Source organism: Papio anubis, chromosome 7 (genome assembly GCF_008728515.1).
Source record: "Papio anubis isolate 15944 chromosome 7, Panubis1.0, whole genome shotgun sequence".
NCBI classification, from domain to species: Eukaryota; Metazoa; Chordata; class Mammalia; order Primates; family Cercopithecidae; genus Papio; species Papio anubis.
In genome coordinates this window covers 9,822,837-9,844,799 of record NC_044982.1, presented here as the reverse complement: position 1 = coordinate 9,844,799, position 21,963 = coordinate 9,822,837, and the positions used below count along the sequence as shown (strand labels likewise).

The 21,963-nt window shown below is 46.6% G+C and overlaps 1 pseudogene across 1 annotated transcript; it reads right to left on the bottom strand.

Annotated features, from left to right (window-relative positions):
* Nucleotides 1-428: 428 nt before the first annotated feature.
* On the bottom strand, nt 429-1,311 carry LOC101019310 (annotated as a pseudogene). The gene has a single exon (XR_004184786.1). The product of XR_004184786.1 is annotated as a ubiquitin-fold modifier-conjugating enzyme 1 pseudogene (transcript).
* Nucleotides 1,312-21,963: the final 20,652 nt, after the last annotated feature.

Here is a 21,963-nt window from a genome sequence, read left to right as displayed (position 1 = left end):
TCTTGCACATAAAATCTATCCATCCCGCTGGCCCCCTTCCCTCTTCTGGGCACATTACAGGCTGTTGGCGTGTGTGTCTAAATAAACACCCATCAGCCTGGATCCTTGCAGGCTGATTCTAAACATTTGGCTCCAGAGGGTAGCACTGGGGGCTTGCAAACCCTTCACCTTTCTCCCCAGCACACTTCAAACATTCCCCTTCTTGCATTTAGGAAAACCAGAGTGATCGGTTTCTCTCTCTACTCTTACACAGAACTTTGTGAAAACCTCTGTTAGACTGAAATAACCTTCTATATTTCTGTCTTGCTCATCAAGCTGAGAGTGTTTCTAGGTCAGGGTGGAGGGCCTGACATTTACTGTCTCCTTGGTACTAGGCTCTGTGCCATACATTACACACCTGGATTTATTCTTTTTTTTTTTTTTTTTAAACCAGAGGAAGCGGCTTTTATTGATGGGTTATCTCCAGAAACCAGAAAGACTTTATGTACTCACTTTCAGTTACCCCCATGCCTCCAGGATCGCATGTTGCTCCACCTGGGGGCGGATATAAATTACCTCTAGATTGTCCAAAGCCCAGTCCTTCCCTTCCTTGTGCAGCCTTAGAAACTAAGTAGCAATACTGGTTGGTGTTTGTTTGTTTCTACCCCAGCAATGACTGCTGCAGCTACTTAGTAACAACTAGAGGTGGAGGGTGTCCCGGGAAGCAGTTAGATAAGTGTGATGCACAGGAAAACAGTATGGTAGCCTATCAAAGGGCCCTCTGCCCTGCCTCAGTGGCTTGATTCTTCATTGGTTGCATTTCTCTTTGTGTTGGATGACGCCCTTCTGAATCAGATCAGGGATTTCTACTGCCAGCCATGGACCCGGCCCCAGAGCCATGAGATGAGCTAGTCCAAATTTGGGCACATTCCTGGCCCACAAAGGTTTGAAATGATCCGTCAGGCATATTTTGCCACCCCTGTACATCTTTGCTGTCTTTCCATCCAGCTTAGGAACTGCAATTTCTGGGGGCAGTAGTAGGATATGTGATAGGAATGTCAAACTCGATGTCAAACTCATATTTCAGGAGGTCATGGATATACCAGCATTTTCCAAACCACCGAGTCCCTTCCTTGTTGGACTCCAGTCGTAACCAATCGTTGTCAGCATTCTTGTTGTTCTCCACATACCGGATAAGGGACTGATATTCCTCCTTCAGTCGCTGCACCCACAACTCCCGATCTCGGGGTCCGGCGTTAGTCTTCACCACCGGGATCTCAGACACAACACGTCGCGTGGCCTCATCCGCCATCTTCGATTTATTCTTTTTAACAAGACCAAGTGAAGTATTAATGGTCGCCCTTTACCACTGAGGAACAGGAGGCTGAAAGGAGAGGCGCATTTTCTCAGATAACATGGCCACTTTGAGGCAGAGCTGGGATTTCTGGGGCTCCCTCACTATGCCAGGGAGACCCTGTTCCATTCAGGCTCGTCCCCCTGGAGCCTCCAAAAGGCCTGGCACAGCTTTCCAGCAAATGTTTGTTGACTGACCAACTGACTGACTGAATCAAAGAATGAATGAGCAAGTGTCTAATTTCCAGGATAACTGTGGAGTGGGAACTGTAAAGTGGTCCAGGTACTTTGCTTAGAAGCACAAACTAGGTTGGAAGAGCACTAGCTAATAGAGTTGTGGTCAGACATGGATTACACTTTTCCAAGCATTGGAATACGGTAATATCAATCATGTTTCTGCAAATCGCCTTTTATTTCTTCTTTTTTTTGAGACAGGGTCTCGCTGGCGTGCAGTGGTATGATCTTGGCTCACTGCAACCTCTGCCTCCTAGTTCAAGTGATCCTGCCACTTTAGCCTCTCAAGTAGGTGGAATTACAGGTACACGCCATCATGCCTGGCTCATTTTTGTATTTTTTGTAGAGATGAGGTCTCACTATGTTGCCCAGGGTGGTTTTGAACTCTTGGACTCAAGTGATGCACCCGCTTCAGCCTCCCGAAGTGCTGGGATTACGGGCATGAGCCACCGCGCCCGGCCCACCTTTTGTTTCTTCTCATTCTGCATATGTGGAATTTGCTGCATCTGGTTAGTCAGGCCAACTACAGTTGACCCTTAGACAAAACGGGTTTGAACTGCACAGGTTCACTTCTCTATGGATTTTCTCCCACCTCTGCCACCCGTGAGAGAGCAAGACCACCCTTCCTCCTCCTCAGCCTACTCAACTGAAAGAGCAAGGCTGGAAGCCCTCTGTGATGATTCAGTTCCACTTAATGAATAATACATAGATTTTCTCTTCCTTGTGATTTTCTTAATAACTTTCTTTTCTCTAGCTTACTTTGTTGTAAGAATACAGTTTATGATACAACAGATAACATATGAAACATATGTTACTCGACTGTTTATATTATCAGTAAAGCTTCCAGTCAAGAGTAGGCTATTAGTAGTTACGTTTTGGGGCAGTCAAAAGTTACACACAGATTGTTGACTGTGTATGGGGGGCAGGGTCAGCACCCCGAACCCACATGGTATTCAAGGGTCAACTGTACTTCATTTAGTCCATTGACTGAGAGGAAGGCTTTGCACGTTCTTTAAATTGTTAGAATCATTGTTCAACAAACATACAGGTACAACAGATGCTGTGTGTGTACAGAGAGGAGAGTGGCTAAATGCTTTTTACCATGGTTTAATTTATCAAACCTCATGGCTTGGACTTTTGAGATCACCATTTGATTATCTGGCATGAATTGCTCCTAATTTTCATTAGCTTTTCCCCTTTAATAATGGTCTCCAAGAGGAGTTGCTATAATTTTCTTTCTTTCTTTTTTACATTTTTTGAAGACAGGGTCTCACTCTATCACCCAGGCTGAAGTGCGGTGGCATGATCGTTGCTCACTGCAACTTCAACTTCCCACACTCAAGTGATCGTCCTATCTCAGGCTCCCAAGTAGCTGGGACTACAAGCTTATATCACCACGCATGGCTAATTTAATTTGTTGTTGTTGTTGTTGTTGGTAGAGACAGGTCTTACTATGTTGCTCAGCCTGGTCTCAAACTCCTGGCTTCAAGTGATCCTCCTGCCACAGCCTCCCAAAGTGCTGGGATTACAGGCATGAGCCACCTTGCCCAGCCACTAGAATTTTCTTGATAGAAGAGAGCTTAACGTTATCATCTGGCCCTCCTGTTTTAAATATGAGGACATCCAGTTCAATGTGACTAGGAAATGGCAAATCTCAGACCAGAGTTCAGGTCTCCTATCACCCAGCCAGTGTTCTCTGCTTAAACAAAAACCCAGCAGATCAGCTTCACCATGCAACTGTGTACACTGCAGTCCTATGTCCCCGAGGTTCCCTTCTTGAAAACAGAGTTGATGTGAATGCGTGCACTGATCATTAACCTGAATCTTAAGAATGATGACATGGTTTGTTTCTATAATATCCCTCCTAAGAATTGATCCCAAGAAAATAATTGGAAACATGGATAAAGATTTATGCACCAAGATGTTCATTACTGAATTATTTATAACAGAAAAAGAGGAAAAAAAGAGAATGTAACCTAACAAAGAAACATCTATAGTATGAACTATTAGTCTGCCATTAAAATAAAGTTCCGGAGACTATTTAATGACTTTAGAACTCATTCAGAATAAAATACTAAGTGAGGAATATAGGGCAAAAACACATGTTCATAGAACAATTGCAATTGTAAAAATATGCAATATACGTAGAAAAAAGACTGGAAAGAAATATATCAAAATGTTGGCAGAGGCCATTCGTTCAGTGACCACACTGAAGCATTGTGGATCGATGCTGTATCTCAGACACTGAGCTCTTCACTGGAGTGGGTTCCTGCCTTCCTGGGCCCTACTGTCAGGGGAAAGGATGGGCAAAGTGACATTATTTTAAAAATAATCATTAAGGCTGGGCATGGTGGCTCATACCTGTAATCCCAGCACTTTGGGAGGCCGGGGTGAGTGGATCACCTGAAGTCAGGAGTTCAGCCTGGCCAACATGGTGAAACCCCGCCTCTACTAAAATTACAAAAAATAGCCAGGCGTGGTGGCAGATGCCTGTAATCCCAGCTACTTGGGAGGCTGAGGCTGGAGAACGACTTGAATCCAGGACGCAGAGGTTGCAGTAAGCCAAGATTGCGCCACTGCACTGCAGCCTGGGCAACAGAACAAGACTCTGTCTCTAAAAAATAAAATAAAATAAAAATAATAAAAATAATCATTAAAATTAACCTGTAATTACAAATTGTGATCATTACTATTACAAAGGCTATTTCCAGAGGGTGAGATTATAGCTGAGTGTAATGTTTTTGGTTTTGGTTTGTATTCTTTTATTTTTTTTTCTTTTTATGTTCTTCCAATTTTTCTTTACATCTTAAATTTCTGACAGTGGGACTTTATTAGAAAAACAGAGGACTTTTAGAAACACACAAACACAAAAGCCCAAGTACCTGCATGGCTTCCAGTGGCCCCACTGACAATGGAGCTCCTGGAGCCCCTCAGAAGGAGCCTGGCGCGCCTGTGGAGGGGACGAAGCCCTGTCCCTGGAGCTACATGACTGTGCGAGTTTCCTTTGCTGCTGTAAAAATTCCTCAAACTTAGTGACTTAAAAGAACAACATTTATTTTCTTGCAGTTCTAGAGACCAGAACTGTAAGAAATGTTGTTCAAAATTGATGTCAGTGGGCTAACGTCAAGGTGTTGATGGGGTCAGTTCCTTCTGAGGTTCTAGAGGAAAATCTGTTTCCTTTCCCTTTTCAGTTTCTGGTGGTCACCTACAACCCTTGGCTCATGGCCTTTTCCTCAAATGCACCACCGCTTCCATCATCATGCGGCCTTTGACCCTCTCTCTCTTACAGCCAAGCCTCACTCTTCATTTTAAAAGAACACTTGTGATTATATTTAGGGCCCACCTGGATAATGCAAGCTCATCTCTATCTCAAGATCCTTAACTTAATCACACCTGCAGAGTCCTTTTGCCACGTAAGGTAACATACAGAGGTTCCAGGGCTGGGGACCTGGACATCTTCGGGGGCTATGATTCAGCTTTCCGCAGTGGCTTGTCGAAAGTTTGCAGATTTACTGAATGCTAAACCTTATTTGCCAATCTCAGAACAGCTTTGCCTCATATGTGTGTTTTTTTCATTTTGTTTCTCTTGAGAAAAAAGAAAGAGTGGCATGTCTGAAAATTCATTTGTGCCATTAGCACTACTTAAACCTTTGGTAGCTCTCCACGCACCCCACCCGGTGTACTCTGTTAAAGAATTTGCTTGGCAGTTTGTATCAAAAACGGGAGGGATGTCTACGTATGCAAATAAAGAGAGAGAGAGAGTGTAAGGGACAGAGACAGAGAGAGGGCGGGGGAGGATTATTGTAAGCTAATGCTTGCATTTCAAACATTCAGTCCAGTTAAAACGTTGACATCAAGCATTGTTTATGTTCCTGGGGGAGGGCTCTCTGAGTTGTGTATCTCATGGGTGTCATTGAATGTTATTGTTGCCTTGCTAAATATTCATGGATGAATATGTGGAATAAATTCTCTTGTAAACTGACAGAGAGCAAGTAAGGCCTGTCCTTGAGTCTCTCATCTGCATCCTCATTTCTGAAAAACTGTCTATTTGGGCACGAGTGTGTGTGTGTGTGTGTGTGTGTGTGCATGCAAAAGTGTGGGCACTATGTACTTGGTTAATTTAAGCAGAAGAATCCCATTTTCTTTGCTTTGCTTTTTTTTTTTTTGAGACGGAGTTTCACTCTTATTGCCCAGGCTGGAGTGCAATGGTGCAATCTTGGCTCACCAAAACCTCCACCTCCCAGGTTCAAATGATTCTCCCGACTCAGCCTCCTAGGTAGCTGAGTTTATAGGTGTGCACCACAATGCCCAGCTAATTTTGTATTTTTAGTAGAGACAAGGTTTCACCATGTTGGCAAGGTTGGTCTTGAACTCCTGACCTCAAGTGATCTGCCTGCCCTGGCCTCCTAAAGTGCTGAGATTAGAGGCGTGAGCACCCAGCCAAAACCATCCTCTGTAAGGGTTATAGTTGAGAGGTGGGGCGGGTTCTTAGAGTTCCAGGAATGTACACTCGCACGTGCACACTCGCAGAGAAGAGCTTCTTTTGACTCAGAACAAAGTCTCTAGGGGTGGCCATGGGCCAGAGTGCTTCTGGGTGGAGCGAGAGAGAGAGTGGGGGTGGGGACACTGAGGACATTGAGTTACCGAGCTATGAGACATAGAGGATGAGGGAGGAACGGTGATTCCTGGAGACTGCCTAGATGCTGCCTTCCCTAGGACACCTACTGTGACCCTGGGTCTTCTCCTCCACCAGGACTAGCCAGTTGCCCAGCCTTGGGGTTTCCATGGCATGTCCCCTGGTGGTCTGAGGGCTCCTCAAGGGCAAGGACTCCCTTGCTACTGTATCCCTAATACCCCAGCCATGTGCTATGTACTTAGAAGGTGTTGGTGGAAGACACTTACCCTTGTTCACTCCATCCTCCATAGACACAGAACTTTTAACGATGCCCACGGATGCTGAGAATGAGAACTGCATTTCTCTGCCTTTTTTTGCAGTGAGGTGTGGCCACCTGCACCAGTGGAATGGGAGGGAATCGATAGGAGTAACTTCTACATCCTGCCTTTAAAGAGTAAACACACACCTTCCTCTGCCCCTGCAGGCTGGCTGGAATTTGGGCATGACAGAGAGCCCCCTTGAGCTGTGGAGCAAAGGGAAATGCACTAACAGGGCACAGCAGTAAGACAGAAGGGGCCTGGCCCGTGATGCCGTGAGGCTGCTGCCCAGCGCTGCACTGTTTGCCCCAGCTGTTTACCTGGGGAGATAATTACAGTTCTATCTAGGCGAGGATTTGGTACCTCGGGTCTCTGGTTCAGCAGTCCAAGCTAAATACTATACAATGCTCAGAATGTTTGCTCATTCACAGATGATAACAGGCTCAGAGCCTTCCTACGATACCCCAGGCCAAGACTCTTCATGTCTCCTTGTTACAGGAAAGGGGTCCCGATCCAGACCCCAAGAGAGGGTTCTTGGATCTCATGCAAGAAAGAATTCAGGGCCAGTCTGCAGTGCAAAGTGAAGGCAAGTTTATTAAGAAAGTAAAGGAATAAAAGAATGGCTACTCCATAGACAGAACAGCCCTGAGGGCTGCTGGTTGCCCATTTTTATAGTTATTTCTTGATGACATGCTAAACAAGGGGTGGATAATTCATGCCTTCCCTTTTTAGACCATATAGGGTAACTTCCTGATGTTGCCATGGCATTTGTAAACTGTCATGGTACTGGTGGGAGTGTAGAAGTGAGGAGGACCAGAGGTCACTCTCATCGCCATCTTGGTTTTGGTAGGTTTGGGTCGGCTTCTTTACTGCAACCTGCTTTATCAGCAAGGTCTTTATGACCCGCATCTTGTGCCAACCTCCTATCTCATCCTGTGACTTAAAATGCCCTAGCCTCCTGGGAGTGCAGCCCAGTAGGTCTCGGTCTCATTTTACCCAGCTCCTATTCAAGACGGAGTTGCTCTGTTTCACATGTCTCTGACACCCACACTGTGAACAGAATACTCCCATCCCGCTAGGAGATGTCTGTATCCTAATCTCTGAAATCTGTGAATATGGTAACTTCAGTGGCAGAGAGATCTTTGCAGATGTGATTAAAATAAGAATGGGAGTGAGGAGGCCACGTGGTGTGGGGCCCTGGAACCAGATCCAGGGAGCACAGGGCAATGCTGCAAAGACCAGTGGGTGCCAGAGCAGGGTATCCAGAGACCTGACAGCCATATGTCTCCTTACAGGACAGAAAAGGGACTAGGGCTGTCATCTGTCATCCCATGGGGTGGGTCACACCCTAACCGGAGGTCACTGGGAGCCTCAAGCAACATTTCCCCATCCCCAGCACCTCACTGACCCCTTGACCCCAGATTCCATCATGAAAGGAGGAGGGGAAGATCCTGGAAAATGGAGCAGAAGCCTAGAAAGAGGCTAAGATCTCACCTGACAACCACAGAGCAGCCTTAATTGGCAAAACCAAGGTTTCTGCCATCACAGGATTGGGACTCGAGAGCAAGAGGAAAGCAGTTATAGACAACACAGCAAGTTACATTGTTTTTTCTTCTGTTCATCTGTACATCTGCATAAATCCCAGCCCAACTATTGAAGGAGAAGCAGAATGCAGGAGAGGAATGTGGAGTCCACTCGTGTCACTGACTTTCTGGAAACTTCTCATTGGCTTGCTGCTGGGAGAGTTTCACAAGGAGAGCATGGATGCAGATACAGCAGGGCCTGTGGGCTGGCCAGGTCTGTCCTGGGAGCTCCGGGGAGCAGCAAGGAGCACGGTCTCTATTCTCCAGACCTCTACAGGCTCCCTTCTGCTTTTTGCCTCACTCAAAATGCCCCAGAAGTGATCAACTGGGCATTCATCTTTTTTTTTTTTTTTTAAGAGAGATTGTGAGCCTTCTCTGGGTACTCCTGAAGGTCACTCAGCTTGGGAAAAGTTGACACAGCACCTGCAGGAAGATGGAGCTTTGTGAGAAATGGCCTTCCAATTGCTGGGGCCACTCCTGTTGGGGTGCTCAGTGCAGGACTTGGAAAGGCACCCCATCCCCAATCAGTGTTGGCTGAGCTGGCCTGAGGGTGGAGTGACAGAACCCACATTATGCCTTCCTGAGATGGTTTTCCTGTCAGGGTCCCTTGAGTGGAAAACCTTCTCCATGTCTGAGGGCTGGGGGCAGATGAGGCCTGAGGTAGTGATTATTATTGTTTTATTGTCTAAAAGAGAAATCTTTGAGGCTTTGACAGGGTGGAAGTCCGTTCATGGCATATGACCAAGCAGATCCAACTCAGATGCTAAGAGTCACTACCTCTAAGCATCTCTAAGGCCCTCAGTCTCTAAAGCTAACTCCTTCTGCCATCATCTTGGTGGCCACCAGGGAGCTCATCATCTTGTAAAATCTGACCCAAGCTTGGACACAGCTCTCCTCCCGAAAGAAAGAACACTGTGCCGACAAGCGGCAGGTGCTCACTAGAGAGTACTTAAGTAAGGAGTGCTTAAAATGACAAGGGGCCCTGTCTGCCTGGGGCGTACTCCCAACACCCTACTTTACAAATTGTGTAGGGGCTGATAGGGTCTGGGCTATTGCCATCTACCCAAAGTCCAGTTGAGGCTTGTCACAGCCCGGCCTGAATAAACACGCGCTGCAGTTGAAAGAGCTGAGACTCTTGGCTTCCTTGAACCATGTGGCCTCCCCTGACATCTAAGATTGCAAGTTGAGTTGTCCATTTATTCATGCAGAAAGGATTTCTTCTGGGTGATTGAATAAGTTTTATTTCCTCTCTTACTTCTGGGTTTCTCATTAATAAGAGCGACATTCCAACTCTCAGGACTGGGACCAGGGGTCACATTTCCAGGAAGCCTCTGTGGATGGATGGGTTCTCTTTCTGCCCCCAGCCCTTTGAGCTTCCCTCTACCCTCGTGTGGGCACTCATCCTGCCACTGTCTGCTGACATCAGTTTTCCCACGCAGAGCTTACGCTCCTTCACAGTCAGGGGCGTGGTTCTCAGCTGGGCCTGGCACCATCTAGGCCCTCAATACGTGTTCTTGGAATGAGCCAAGGAAGGCAGGGATAGATGCAAACCCATAATATAACCCTAGGGATATGACTACCACACACCACGGTAGCAACGCCCTGGTAGAGGTGGGAGCCTTGCTCTGTGGCGGGAACACACCCTCCTTACTGTGCATTCAGAGATTCGCCGTGTGTTTTGCATTCGGGAACACGACTTTCAAGGGGAGAATTCCATTAGTGAACAGGAGCCTCTTCTCCGACTGACCAACTGTGTTGCCATGGTGGGGAGGGGCAGTGGAGGGCCCTGGCTCATTTCTTTATAAACCATGTCTGCTTTAATGCTCTCTCCTTCTCTCTGTTCCCCCAAATAAGCCGTGAGCTGAGGGATGACAGGAGAAAGTGAGGCAAAGTCTTTATAGTTTCTGCTCCTTGATTCTGGCTTTCTCAGCTCTGGGCTGGCTACCTGGGTGGATGCAGGGGTCCCCAGGGCCAGGAACTAGACCCATAGCACATGTAATTTCCTCCTGGGCTTGGCGTGTGGTGCTGCGGGTGGCATTTAATCTTGGCTGGTGACTGGCTGACCAGAGACTGGATTCCAGATGGGAAAGGAACAGGCATTTGCCCCCAGCCAATAGCTCATGAGGACAAGCAATCAATTATTCAGGGAGGAATTATTAAATTAGGGACCTGTTTGGACCTTTCAGCCCTGATTGCTCTGTCCCTGCTCCCTGGCAGGGTGGGTTAGCACCCCCAGAAAGAGGAAAGAAAATGCATCCACGCAAGGTACCCCAGCTCTGTATCCCAAGAGACTGTGGGAGTGCAGGGGTTTCAGGACCTGCCAACTCACTGAACTCTCCAGGATGAGCCCTTTCGCCTCTCCGAGCCTTGCTTTTCTTGTCTGTTAGGATTGCAAACCCTGTTCTGCCTAACTCTCAAGTCTGGTTGGGATAGGGACTTTGCTGCCTATAAAACGTATGCCACTATGAGCAAGCCGTTGTAGGTATCACCCGCCAAAGGCTTGGCAAGAGAGGAAGTGAAGCCCATTCACCGCTGTGAAGATCTGGGTTTTCTGTGGGTTTTGTTTGCCTGCCAGCCCCATTTGGTCAAGGCTTGGGAATCCGGCCTGCATTTTGCCAAGCTGGACTCAATGCAAGTGAATGCTGTGGTCCGTGTTCACGAGTCACTGTGTGGCCTTCCCTTCGACCCTCTGCCTGTGGAATCTACACCTGAGCCTGACCTCCCCTCAGTGCCTGCCCTGCACTGAGCTCTGTATCTGGTGGATGCATGTGACATGGTGGGTCAGTTTCCTCCTGTGAGTATAACAAATCAGGACACATTTAGTGGCTCAATAACACAAATTCATTCTCTAACAGTTCCAGAAGTCAGAAATTGCATCTTACAAGATGAAAATCAAGTGCAGCAAGGCTGGTTCCTTCTGGAGCCTTTCAGGAGAATGATTTCCTGCCTTTTCCAGCTTGCAGAGGCTGCCTAGATTCCTTGGCTTCTGGCCTCTTCTTTAATCTTCAAAGCCAAACAGGGACTATCAGACTGTTCCCTCCTCTGTTATTATAGCACTTTCTTCTCTGTCCTCTGACCCTAGCCTCCCTCTTAGAAGGACATGTAAGATTACACTTAGGGCACACCCAAGATCATCCAGGAGCATCTCCTAGTTCAGGATCTTTCACTTAATCCCATTGGCAAAGTCCTGTTTGCCGTGTAAGATGACATAGTCACAGGTTCCTGGGATGAGGCGGTGGGCATCTTTGGGGGCCAGGATCCAGCCTGTCTCACAAGTTCTCTGCTCTACAGGTGGAAGGGATGGGCAGCACCCCCATTTCAGTTCCCAGTAACCCTGGCCACCCTGGTCTGAGCACACATCTGGGGACCCGCACTTCACCAGGACACTCTACAGGGAAGGAGCACATCAGACTGGACTTAAACAATGGACTTAGTTAGTAGGGTGAAGGAATGGGGCTGCTGAGGAGTGGTGGCAACACATTTTTACATTATTTAGCAGTGTGTGCATTAGAAGGCCATTATATAGAATAGCAAATTATAAACAACAACTTCCACAATAAGGTAATAAAATAAATAATACATTAACGAGGTGCAGCACACTCCCGAGTCAGAGGGGCTGACAGTAATGGAGCCCTGCCAGACGCAGCGGTCTGCCGGAGCAGAGGCCATAAAGCTGCGAGTACTAAGTGAAGCCAGTGAGTAGTAGGGGCTGGGCCTCCCGCCTTCCCAGCCCACAGGTGTCCACAGCCCGATGAGGAAGGGTCGCCACCAGTGCTGAGACAGCTGGGCTGCGTCTGTCTGAAGCTTATTGTGAGGTTTCCCGTGAAGCCACCCAGCCACATTCCCCTCAACTCTGGACTCTGGGATGACCACCACGGTGCTTACAGGTGCCGTGAGGTTAGTCACACAGGTTCTGGGTCTCGGCAGCCTGGATTCAAATCCTGGCTCTACTGCTTACTGAGTCTCAAGGTTCTCATCTGAGAAATGGGAGTGACGATGATGGTATGTCTCTCACAGCACTACCAATGCTGTGACCGGTACTTGTGAAGCTCCAAGAGTATTGGGCATACAGTCAACATGCAATGACTGTTAGCTCTTTGTTTTCAGCTATTATTATTATTAGCAATATGGTCTGGTTTTATCACCCAGGCTGGAGTGCAATGGTGCAATCACAGATCACTGCAACGTTGAACTCCCGGGCTTAAAAGATCCTCCCATCTCAGCCTCTTGAGTAGCTGAGACTACAGGTGTGCACCACCATGCCCAGCTAATTTATTTATTTTACTATTATTATTAGAGACAAGGTCTTGCTTTGTTGCCCAGGCTAGTTTTGAACTCCTGGGCTCAAGGAATCCTTTCATCTTGGCCTCCCAAAGTGCTGGGATTACAGGCATGAGCCACCACACCCAGCCAGCCATTATTATTATAGTAGGCTGAATCATGGCCCCAGAGATACATATCCAGGCCCTAATCCCCAGAATCTGTGAATATGTTACCTTGCATGGCAAAAGGGACTTTGCAGATGGGATCAAGGGAAAGACCTTGAGATGGAAAGATGATCCTAGATAATCTGAGTGGGCCCTAAATGTAACCATGAGTGTCCTTGTAAGAGGGAGGCAGAGGAGAAATTGACACAGAAGAAATGTGACAACAAGCCAGATGCGACACTGCTGGCTTTGAAGGTGGAGGGAGGGGCCACAAGCCAAGGAATGGAGGAAAGGCAGCTCTGGAAGCTGGGAAAGGCAGGGAAATGGATTCTCCAGAGAGCACAGCCCTGCTGACACCTTGATCTCAGCCCAGTGGAACTGGTTTTGGACTTTGATCTTCAGAATGGTAAGAAAATAAATGTGTGTTGTTTTAGTCCACCCATTTTGTGGTGATTTGTTCTGGTAGCCATGGGAAATGAATGTAGTTATTATGCATCACACAGTTCCTGTGTGTAGCGGTAGAGGATGGTATTAAGAAAGGTCATGATGTTCCCTAAGTACGTCTTGTTCATGGATCTGCACATTTATTGAGTACCCGGTATGTACTCAATATATTTTGTGTGTGTGTGTGTGTGTGTGTGCTATAAGGCAAGGCTGTGCATAGCCTATTGTAAATAGGAAATGTCCCTTAGAGCATCAGAGAAGTAGGCAGTGGGCTCTGCAATCATGGACCTGAATGACAATTCTAGCTTTAATTAGCTATGTGCCTCTGGGCAAAGTGTTTAGCCTCTCGGGGCCTCCCTGAGTGTTTTCAGTGGGAATACTACTAGCATCTCCCTCACAGGGTCCTTGTGGCGATTAAATAAGTAAATACACAAAAGGATTTTAGAACAGTGATCTGAGACATGCATTACTCACTAAGCAGTGACTATCATTACAACAGAACAAAACAGGAGGACCATATTCCAATGAGAAGGTTGGGAGCATTCCTTCTGCATTCCAGTCAGAGGGAAGAGCATGTGCAAAGGGCCTGGGGGCAGGAAGAAGCTGTGAATTCAAAAAAACTAGACAAAGGCCAGAACAGAGACAGAGTGGTGGCGTGTGAATATATGGAACAAGCTGAGGCCAGATGCAGCAAGTTCCTGGAGGTGGCAGCGAGGATTTCACACGTATCCTCGGAACCGTGGGAAGATTTGGAGTGGTTTTTAGGCAAACAAGTGATACAATGTGATTTGCACTTTTTAAAAATTCCTGTGACCACTGAGTGGAGACTGGAACAGAGAAGAGTCAGATAGGCTATCAGGGAATCTGAGAAACGGCTTTTGCAACTTGGGCGAGACAGGTGTCTGGAATCAGGATTAAGAAAATCGAAAAGTCGAGAGGAAGTCAGAGGAGCAAGAGAAACAGCTTTTGTAGAGGTCCAGCTGCTACACGGGGGAGGCTAGTGTGTGCAGTGGAGTGAGGAGGGGCGGGAAGCAGGCAGGGTCACATGGTGGGAGGAAATAGGAAGCAAGAGCACAAGAGCATCATGGTTGGCTGGGCGTGGTGGGTCACGTCTGTAAGTCTGTAATCCCAGCACTTTGGGAGTCTGGGACGGGTGGATCACAAGGTCGGGAGTTTGAGACCAGCCCCTGTCTCTACTAAAAATACAAAAATTAGCTGAATGTGGTGGCACGTGCCTGTAATCCCAGCTACTCTAGAGTCTGGGGTAGGAGAATTGCTTGAACCCAGGAAACTGGGTCACAGTGAGCCGAGATCATGCCACTGTACTTCAGCCTGGGTGACAGAGTGAGATTCCATCTCAAACAATCAAACAAACAAAAAGCCCAGCATGGTTCTGATGTCAGAAGGGACCCTCCAGGGCTGCCATGTGCAGTGGTGCTGGTTGTTCACTGCACAAGTATACCAAAGCAGTTGGGGCAGGTTGGGGCAGGTGAGAGGGGCTGACATCCAGCCAGTGTTCAGCCGGTAAAGCTGGGCTGGGTCTGCTCAAAGGAAGGGTTGCCTTTTCCTGTGTCCCACAGATATGGCCTATGGGCTCTGAGGACAGTGTTACTCTCGTCACTCCAGAGCAGGGTTGTGATCATTTTGGGGTGAGCCAGAACCCATCTGGTGGCTCCCATATCATCTGTGGTGGACACAGAATAACGGCGTGGAGCTCGTGACTTGGAGTGACTCGGGGTGAGCTGCCGCTCACTCACAGAGTGACCTCCAGCAGAGTGACCTCCAGTAACCCCTCTGGCCTTGATTCCCTTGTCTGTAAAAGGGGACAATAACGCCTCTCATCTGCATTGCTCACAGGAGTCCCAGGGTTTAGAAAGGATGCAGAGAAGCCAGGCAACACCTGGCACTCCCTGCAGACCACAAAACTCCGGACTTTGTGCACCGAGTCCAGCCTGGTTTTCCTCCTTGCCGTGTTTACACCTGAGCCTCTTACCCAGCTCTTTGGGTGAGAATGAACTCCATCCCTGACCATTAGGAGACCCCTGCTGTTGTTTCTCTTAACCCTGGTTACTTTACGGCAATCATCCCAACTTACACTTAGTTTCTTTTTTATTTTGTTTTTGTTTTGCCTCATAAAACTATAAAGTTTCCATTCTGTCTCAGTCGCTTTTGTATCTTCAGAGTCTAGCACAATGCTTGATGGATATTTGTGGATACTGATAAATATTTGTTGATGAGTGAAGGGATTGATTTAGTGCTCCTGGAGAGCCCCATCAAATGGCTGGGAGTAGCTATCCCACACACACAGGCGTACATCAGGACTCACCATGTGCACACAGCAGCCGGCTGAGGCCAACTGAGATGGGTGTGGGGGAAAAGTGCCTGCTTCTAATTTCTAGAAAGGGGCAAAGAAATGGAGGAGATGAGAAAAGGATACTTGAAGGGGAACAAAAGGACAGAGAAAGAAGATGTTTATTTTGGGGTTGTTGATTTATTTTGTTGAAGATTTTATGACGGTCCCAGGATTTGCTTGATGCCTGGAATGACCCAGCTTTTCTCCAGCCCTGACACAAGCCTCAGACAAGGAGGTTGATCTGAAGTCACTTACAGCTGATTTCTGCAGAATGAGAAAGCCAGGGTACAGAGAGACTTAAAAGGGGCATCCAAAAAGCAGGCTGTATTGGTTCGATCCATAGCATATTAATTATGAATTATGAGAACATTTCAGAAAGATGTGGTGGGCCCCTCTGGGATCCTTTCTGTGGATACCTCTTCAGGGAGGAATTTTAGACTTAACATTTAAAGAATCGCTATGCAATCTTCTGACAGGCAGCCCCAGCAAAAGAAAAAAAAGCCTCCAAGTCTGGTCCTGCGTCCTATTTGTGTATCTGGGAAACTGGTCTTCCGCATCTGTTCCGATTTCCTTCTCAGCCAATGATATGAGCTTTCTTCACTGCCTCACACTTGTCGGATATTTATTCAGGACTCATTTTAGAACCAGGAAGCTCCTTAGCCCAAGCGATTTGCACTTCTTGGTGAACTCTTCAACACAAATGTAGAAAAATTAAATGTTTTTTTTTTTTGTAATGAGATTTTCCTTAATGTCAATTTCCTTGGACATTTATTTATTGGCTGCTTTCTGAGCTGTCTTCAGGTGCTGTGGCTGCAGCCCCAGCCCATGCTTAAGCTATATGTGATTTTGGTAATCAGAAGGGTTTGGGAAATATTTTACCCTTGACAGTGACCTGTATTACAATTAAAGCTTATGATGTGGGTCTCTTATTTGCCTAAGGAGACAGCAAGATTTGCTATGTAATTTGAGAAGCACTTACAATACAGCTATCCATGCTGTAAGCTGATTATAAATAAAGTTCAGCCCAATTGCTTCCATCAGAATATCAGCATTCACAGTCAAATAAAAGGGCACCACCCTGATGCACAGTTGCTCTGTATTGCTTTTGTACATAAATCAGATTCTCTTAGCAACTGCTGCATATCATGTTTATTAAACACCTTCTGGTTATTACAGAGCAAGGTACTAAAAAATCCCTCTCAAAGAGTCTCAGAAAATCTTTTCGCTTACCAACTAGTTTTAAAGTCTGCTGGAGACGAACAGCGTTTTCTGCAGAAGAGGCCCTTTGAGGGCTTGGCATACTGGGTGGGCTCTGGAAGTCACATGAGCAGAGGTTTTAAAATTTTTTTGCTCACTTTGCAAACAGAGCAACACGCCTCCTGCCAAACCCTTTGCCTCATTGTGTCCATCAGGGTTCACAGGACAGAAGGAAAGTTAATCGTTTCTCTTGTCATGGCAGACAGACAACTGGGGATTCTTTGAGCTGAAAGGGCTTTGAGAAGCTGCGGTATCCAGCTCCCTGGCTGGACAGATGAGGAGACCAAGGAGCAAAAAGAGGAGGTGACCTGTGACTATATGATCACCAGGCAAGCAAGGGGCCTGGCCCGACTCACAGTCCTGCGTTCATTTAGGGGCGCAAAAGCCTTCAAGCTTCTTTACTCATTCAGCTTATTTATTCATTCTATTAAACACAACTATATTCTTAATGTATATTATTCAAACCATACATAATTAGTGGGAGCAAAAGGTAAAGTGTCTACTACTCTTCTCTCAATACCACTTCTGTTCCTTGACTACCGCAATGAGACATCTGAAGCAAGAGGCAGATGTGATTGAGTTAAGGCTCTTGAGATGGGGGATTATTCTAGATGCTCAGGTGGACCCCAGAGTGTAATCACCCTTATCAGAAGGAGGCAGGGGTGGATTGAACACTCTCACACCTTTTGCTCAGCATTTTATAAACCTATGTGTTTTTGCAGAAAAGTAGGCTGCTGTTTTTTTCATAGACAAGATGATACTGTACATATTGCTCTGCAAATTGCTGGTTTTGTTTTGTTTTTGTTTTTCTCTCTTTTAACAACATCTCAGAAATCTTTCCACGCTGGTGTACGGACACACACACACACAGTATACACACACACACACATTGTATATAGATCATCCTCTCTCATTTTAATGCTTACATAGTATTCCACAATAGTAATAAGCATCATTTATTTATACTTCTCCATTATGAACATTTAGCTCACTTCCACTTTTTTGATGCTATTAATACAATCAATGTTTCCATGAATACCATATACAAGCTATTTACATGGGTGTTTGAGAAAGTCACTAAGATAGAAGCTGGGGAATGAATTTGCTGGATCAAAGGGTATGTGCAGTTTAAATTTGAATGGATGCTGCACAGTTGTTCTATAAGAGGACTGAAGTAATTCACATTCGCACCAGTGGTGTTAGAGGCTTTTCTAGGTAGGCAGACAACTTTGCTGATGATTTTATATCAGGGACCTCACTTTAAAAGATTCTATTTAGATACTATCATAGGATCTTTTAAAAAGAAAGCCTTAAAATATTATGCAATCATCACTTCCTTTGTAGAAAAAATTAGAAAAAGTGGGAAATATATATGTATATAATAAAAATAAATATCATCCAGTGATGATCACATTAGTGAGCTTTTCTCCTAGACTTTCTGTAGGGAGAACATACATTTACATAACACAGGCCCAGGATCACATTGTAGATATTATTTGTAGTTGACTGTTTACATTTAATGGTGTATAGCGGAGCCCTGCCCATTGAACCGACTATAAATCGACATAATGTTTCAATGGTTTATATTATTTTTTTCAATCCCCTATTGTTGGGTACAAGTGTTTCAAGGTTTTTGCCATTGTAGAAGATGTGGTCATGATTTCTGCTCTCAGATCTGTGTGCGCATACTTTGTCTCTCCCATTTATTTCATCTCTCTTTTCTGCTGCTCTGCCTGTTCCAGAACCTCTTCAAGATCCCGGAAACATGACGCTGCCTCAGATTTTAAGACTCTGAGGTTTACCGGTAGTACTTCCCTGGCTTTACGGCGATGCTCATTTACCCCACCTCTGAGAGAGAGTGTGTATGCGTGTGTGTGTGGGTGTGTCTATGTGTGTGTGTGCGTGTGTGTATGAGTGTGTATGTGTGTGTATGTGTGCGTGCGTGTGTGCGTGTGTGTGCACGTGTGTATGTGTGTGTGCGTGTGTGTGTGCGTGTGTATGTGTGTGTGTGCGTGTGTGCACATGTGTGTGCGTGTGTATGCGTGTGTGTGTGCGTGCATGCACATGTGTGAGACAGGGTCTCAGTCGCCCAGGCTGAAGCACAGTGGTAGGATCACAGCTTACTGCAGCCTTGACCTCCCAAGGTCAAGCAATCCTCCCACTTCACCTTCCCAAGTAGCTGAGATAACAGGTGCATGCCATACCTGGATAATTTTGTTTATTTTTTATTTTTATTTTTATTATTCATTTATTCATTTATTTTTGAGACAGAGTCTCGCTCTGATGCCCAGGCTGGAGTGCAGTGGCGCGATCTCTGCTCACTGCAAGCTCCACATCCCGAGTTCACGCCATTCTCCTGCCTCAGCCTCCCGAATAGCTGGGACCACAGGCACCCGCCACCACACCCTGCTAATTTTTTTGTATTTTTAGTAGAGACGGGGTTTTTACCATGTTGGCCAGAATGGGCTCGATCTCCTGACCTAGTGATCCACCAGCCTCGGCCTCCCAAAGTGCTGGGACTACAGGTGTGAGTCACCATGCCCGGCCATTTTGTTTATTTTTTTATAGAGACAGGGTTTCACTATATTGCCCAGCTGGTCTCTAACTCCTAGGCTCAAGCGACCCACCAGCCTCAACCTCCCAGAATGCCAGGTCACACCTGTAATCCCAGCACCCCCTCCACTCTCTATGTGCATCCATCAAGGACTCTTCCTCCCAGCCACTACCTTGGGCTGCCCTGATCTCCTAAGATGACAAAAGCTCACCTCTGCCCAGAGAGGTCTGTATCAGTTTCTGGGGCTGCTGGAAGAAAATACTATAAACCGAGTGGCTTAAACCAACAAAAATTATTCTGTCACAGTTCTGGAGGTCGGAAGTCCAAAATTTAGGTGTTGGCAGGGCCGCACATCCTCCAAAAGATCTAGAAGAGAATCTGTCCTTCCCTGTTCCAGCTTCTGCTGGCTCCTGGAGTTTCCTGGTGTTCCGCGGCTCATGGAGGCATCACTCCAATCTCTGCCTCTGTCTTCACATGGCTTCTCGGCGTCTGTTCTCTTTTCTGTGTCTCTTCTAGGGACTTACCATTGGAGTTAGGACCCACCTGGATAATACAGCATGATCTCATCTTGAGATCCTTCAGTGAATTACATCTGCAAAGACCCTTTTTACAAATAAGGTCCACATTCAGAGCAGACATCAGGATGTGGACACAGCTTTTTGGGAGTCTCTGTTCAATCCACTGTGAGACCCCTCCTGTGGCTGCCTTCCATACCAGCGCCACCCACCATCTTTACCTGCCTCCCCCCTGCCCTGTGAGCAGACAAAGCACCTTCTCAAACCACGCTGTTCTGGGGCTTTTGGTTCTGAGAGCCTTTGAAGCTGCAGCATTTGGGGCTACTCCTCAAACCCTGGTCACAGGATGAGACCCAGTGCTGGGGCATCACAGTCACCTACCTGCTTCTCAGAGCAGGTCTTAACAATCTGTCTCCTTCAAGGACTGTTTCTAGACTTGCCTCTTCATCCAGCCTTCCCACCAGGCATCCCAGCCTGAGGCATCCGGCCAAGACGGCTGGGGTCCCGAGTCTCTTAGCCAAGCAGGAATGGCACCCACCAAGATATTAAGGCCATACATGGAAAAGCACAGGCCCAGAAGGTAATCAAGAGTAACGTAGCTTTGCTCACATTTCAGAGCTTCGGTTCCTCTTTTGAATCTCCCGGACCTTGGCAAATCTCCATTCTTTATGGGTAGATTTGATTTTTAGAAACAGTCAGTAGCCATGGGGGACTGAAGCAGCTCCTAAGATGGATGACAAAAAGCTGGAGAAACCATTTGGAGTCGAGAAGGATGGCAGATAAGGAAGCCAGGAGGGGCACAAAGTAGAAAGCGGTTCTGAATGTGGCATGGAGGTTGAGCCCCCCAAAGTCACTGCTGCCAAGGGAACAACATGCACACTTGAAAATTCTCACATTTTTGTTCTAAAAAAATACTCATTTTATTCTTTGTATCACTCAAAAGTAACTGTGAGTAGTTTTATGGGGGACATTTGCATTTTTGCCTCCCAGTTCTTTTTTCTCTTACCCTCAATAAGGGTTTAGAATTGGGAGATTTGATCAGAAATCTGAATGAAGCTTAGCCTCAGCCATTTGTTCTAAGCCCTTTATGTTTATGAGCCGGAAATACATGAAACAAATTTGGGATGAGAGAGGCTAATAGAGAGTCGCTAACTTTTGAATCTTGTCAAAGTTGAAAATGTAGAAAGAAAGAAACACAAAAACAGCTTTCCGCATACTGTCACCATCATTTCATAAACAAAAGGATGTTTAAACAGCAAAGAAGAAGTAGAAATGACATCATCTCATAATAAAACAGCCCTTCCAATGGAAAGGATTTCGCTTTATGAAAAACTCCACGGCCGGGCGCGGTGGCTCAAGCCTGTAATCCCAGCACTTTGGGAGGCCGAGACGGGCGGATCACGAGGTCAGGAGATCGAGACCATCCTGGCTAACACGGTAAAACCCCGTCTCTACTAAAAAAATACAAAAAACTAGCCAGGCGAGGTGGCGGGCGCCTGTAGTCCCAGCTACTTGGGAGGCTGAGGCAGGAGAATGGCGTGAACCCGGGAGGCGGAGCTTGCAGTGAGCTGAGATCCGGCCACTGCACTTCAGCCCGGGCGACAGAGCGAGACTCCGTCTCAAAAAAAAAAAAAAAAAAAAAAAAGAAAAACTCCACATATTATCTTCCTCGTTCTCATCTGGCTGCAGGTTAGTGAAAACTTGTTATAAACCAGCACCACCCACGAGTCATGGGCTGCTGTGAATAGGAACCTGAAGGCTAAAAATCCTAGAGCCAGGTGTTTACCATACTTGACCTTTACTCCTGACAGCAGCGCTGCACGGCAGACACCGTTAGCTCCATTTTATATATGGGGGAAGTGGGACTCTACTGGTCTAAGTGATTTTGCTCAAGGGCCACAGATCCAGCTGTGGTAGAGGAGGAACTGGGACTTCAGTGGCCTTGACTCCAACCCCTGTGTTAATTTCCACCGAGCACATTGTCTCTCACTCAGCACAGGTGTGTTCTCCATTCGAACAGCCTTGGGCTTTACAAATTCACAGGCACAAGCATTCATGGAGCCATTTTTACGTGCAAGGCTCTGTGCTAGGTTCTGGGGTTGCAGAGACGCGTAAAACGCGATTCCTGATCTCAGCGAGCTCGCCCTCCCATTGGAACAACCAACAGATTCACATAAAGCCGCCGATGAACGCAGCAGTGATAGTCAGGTGTCCCAGTCACTGTGAGAGTTCACAAAGTCGGGGTCCATGTGGAGTCTGGATGTGTATACAATGAGCTTTAAAAGAACCACACTTTCAGGAGACACTCTCATACCACTGGCCAGCATGCAGA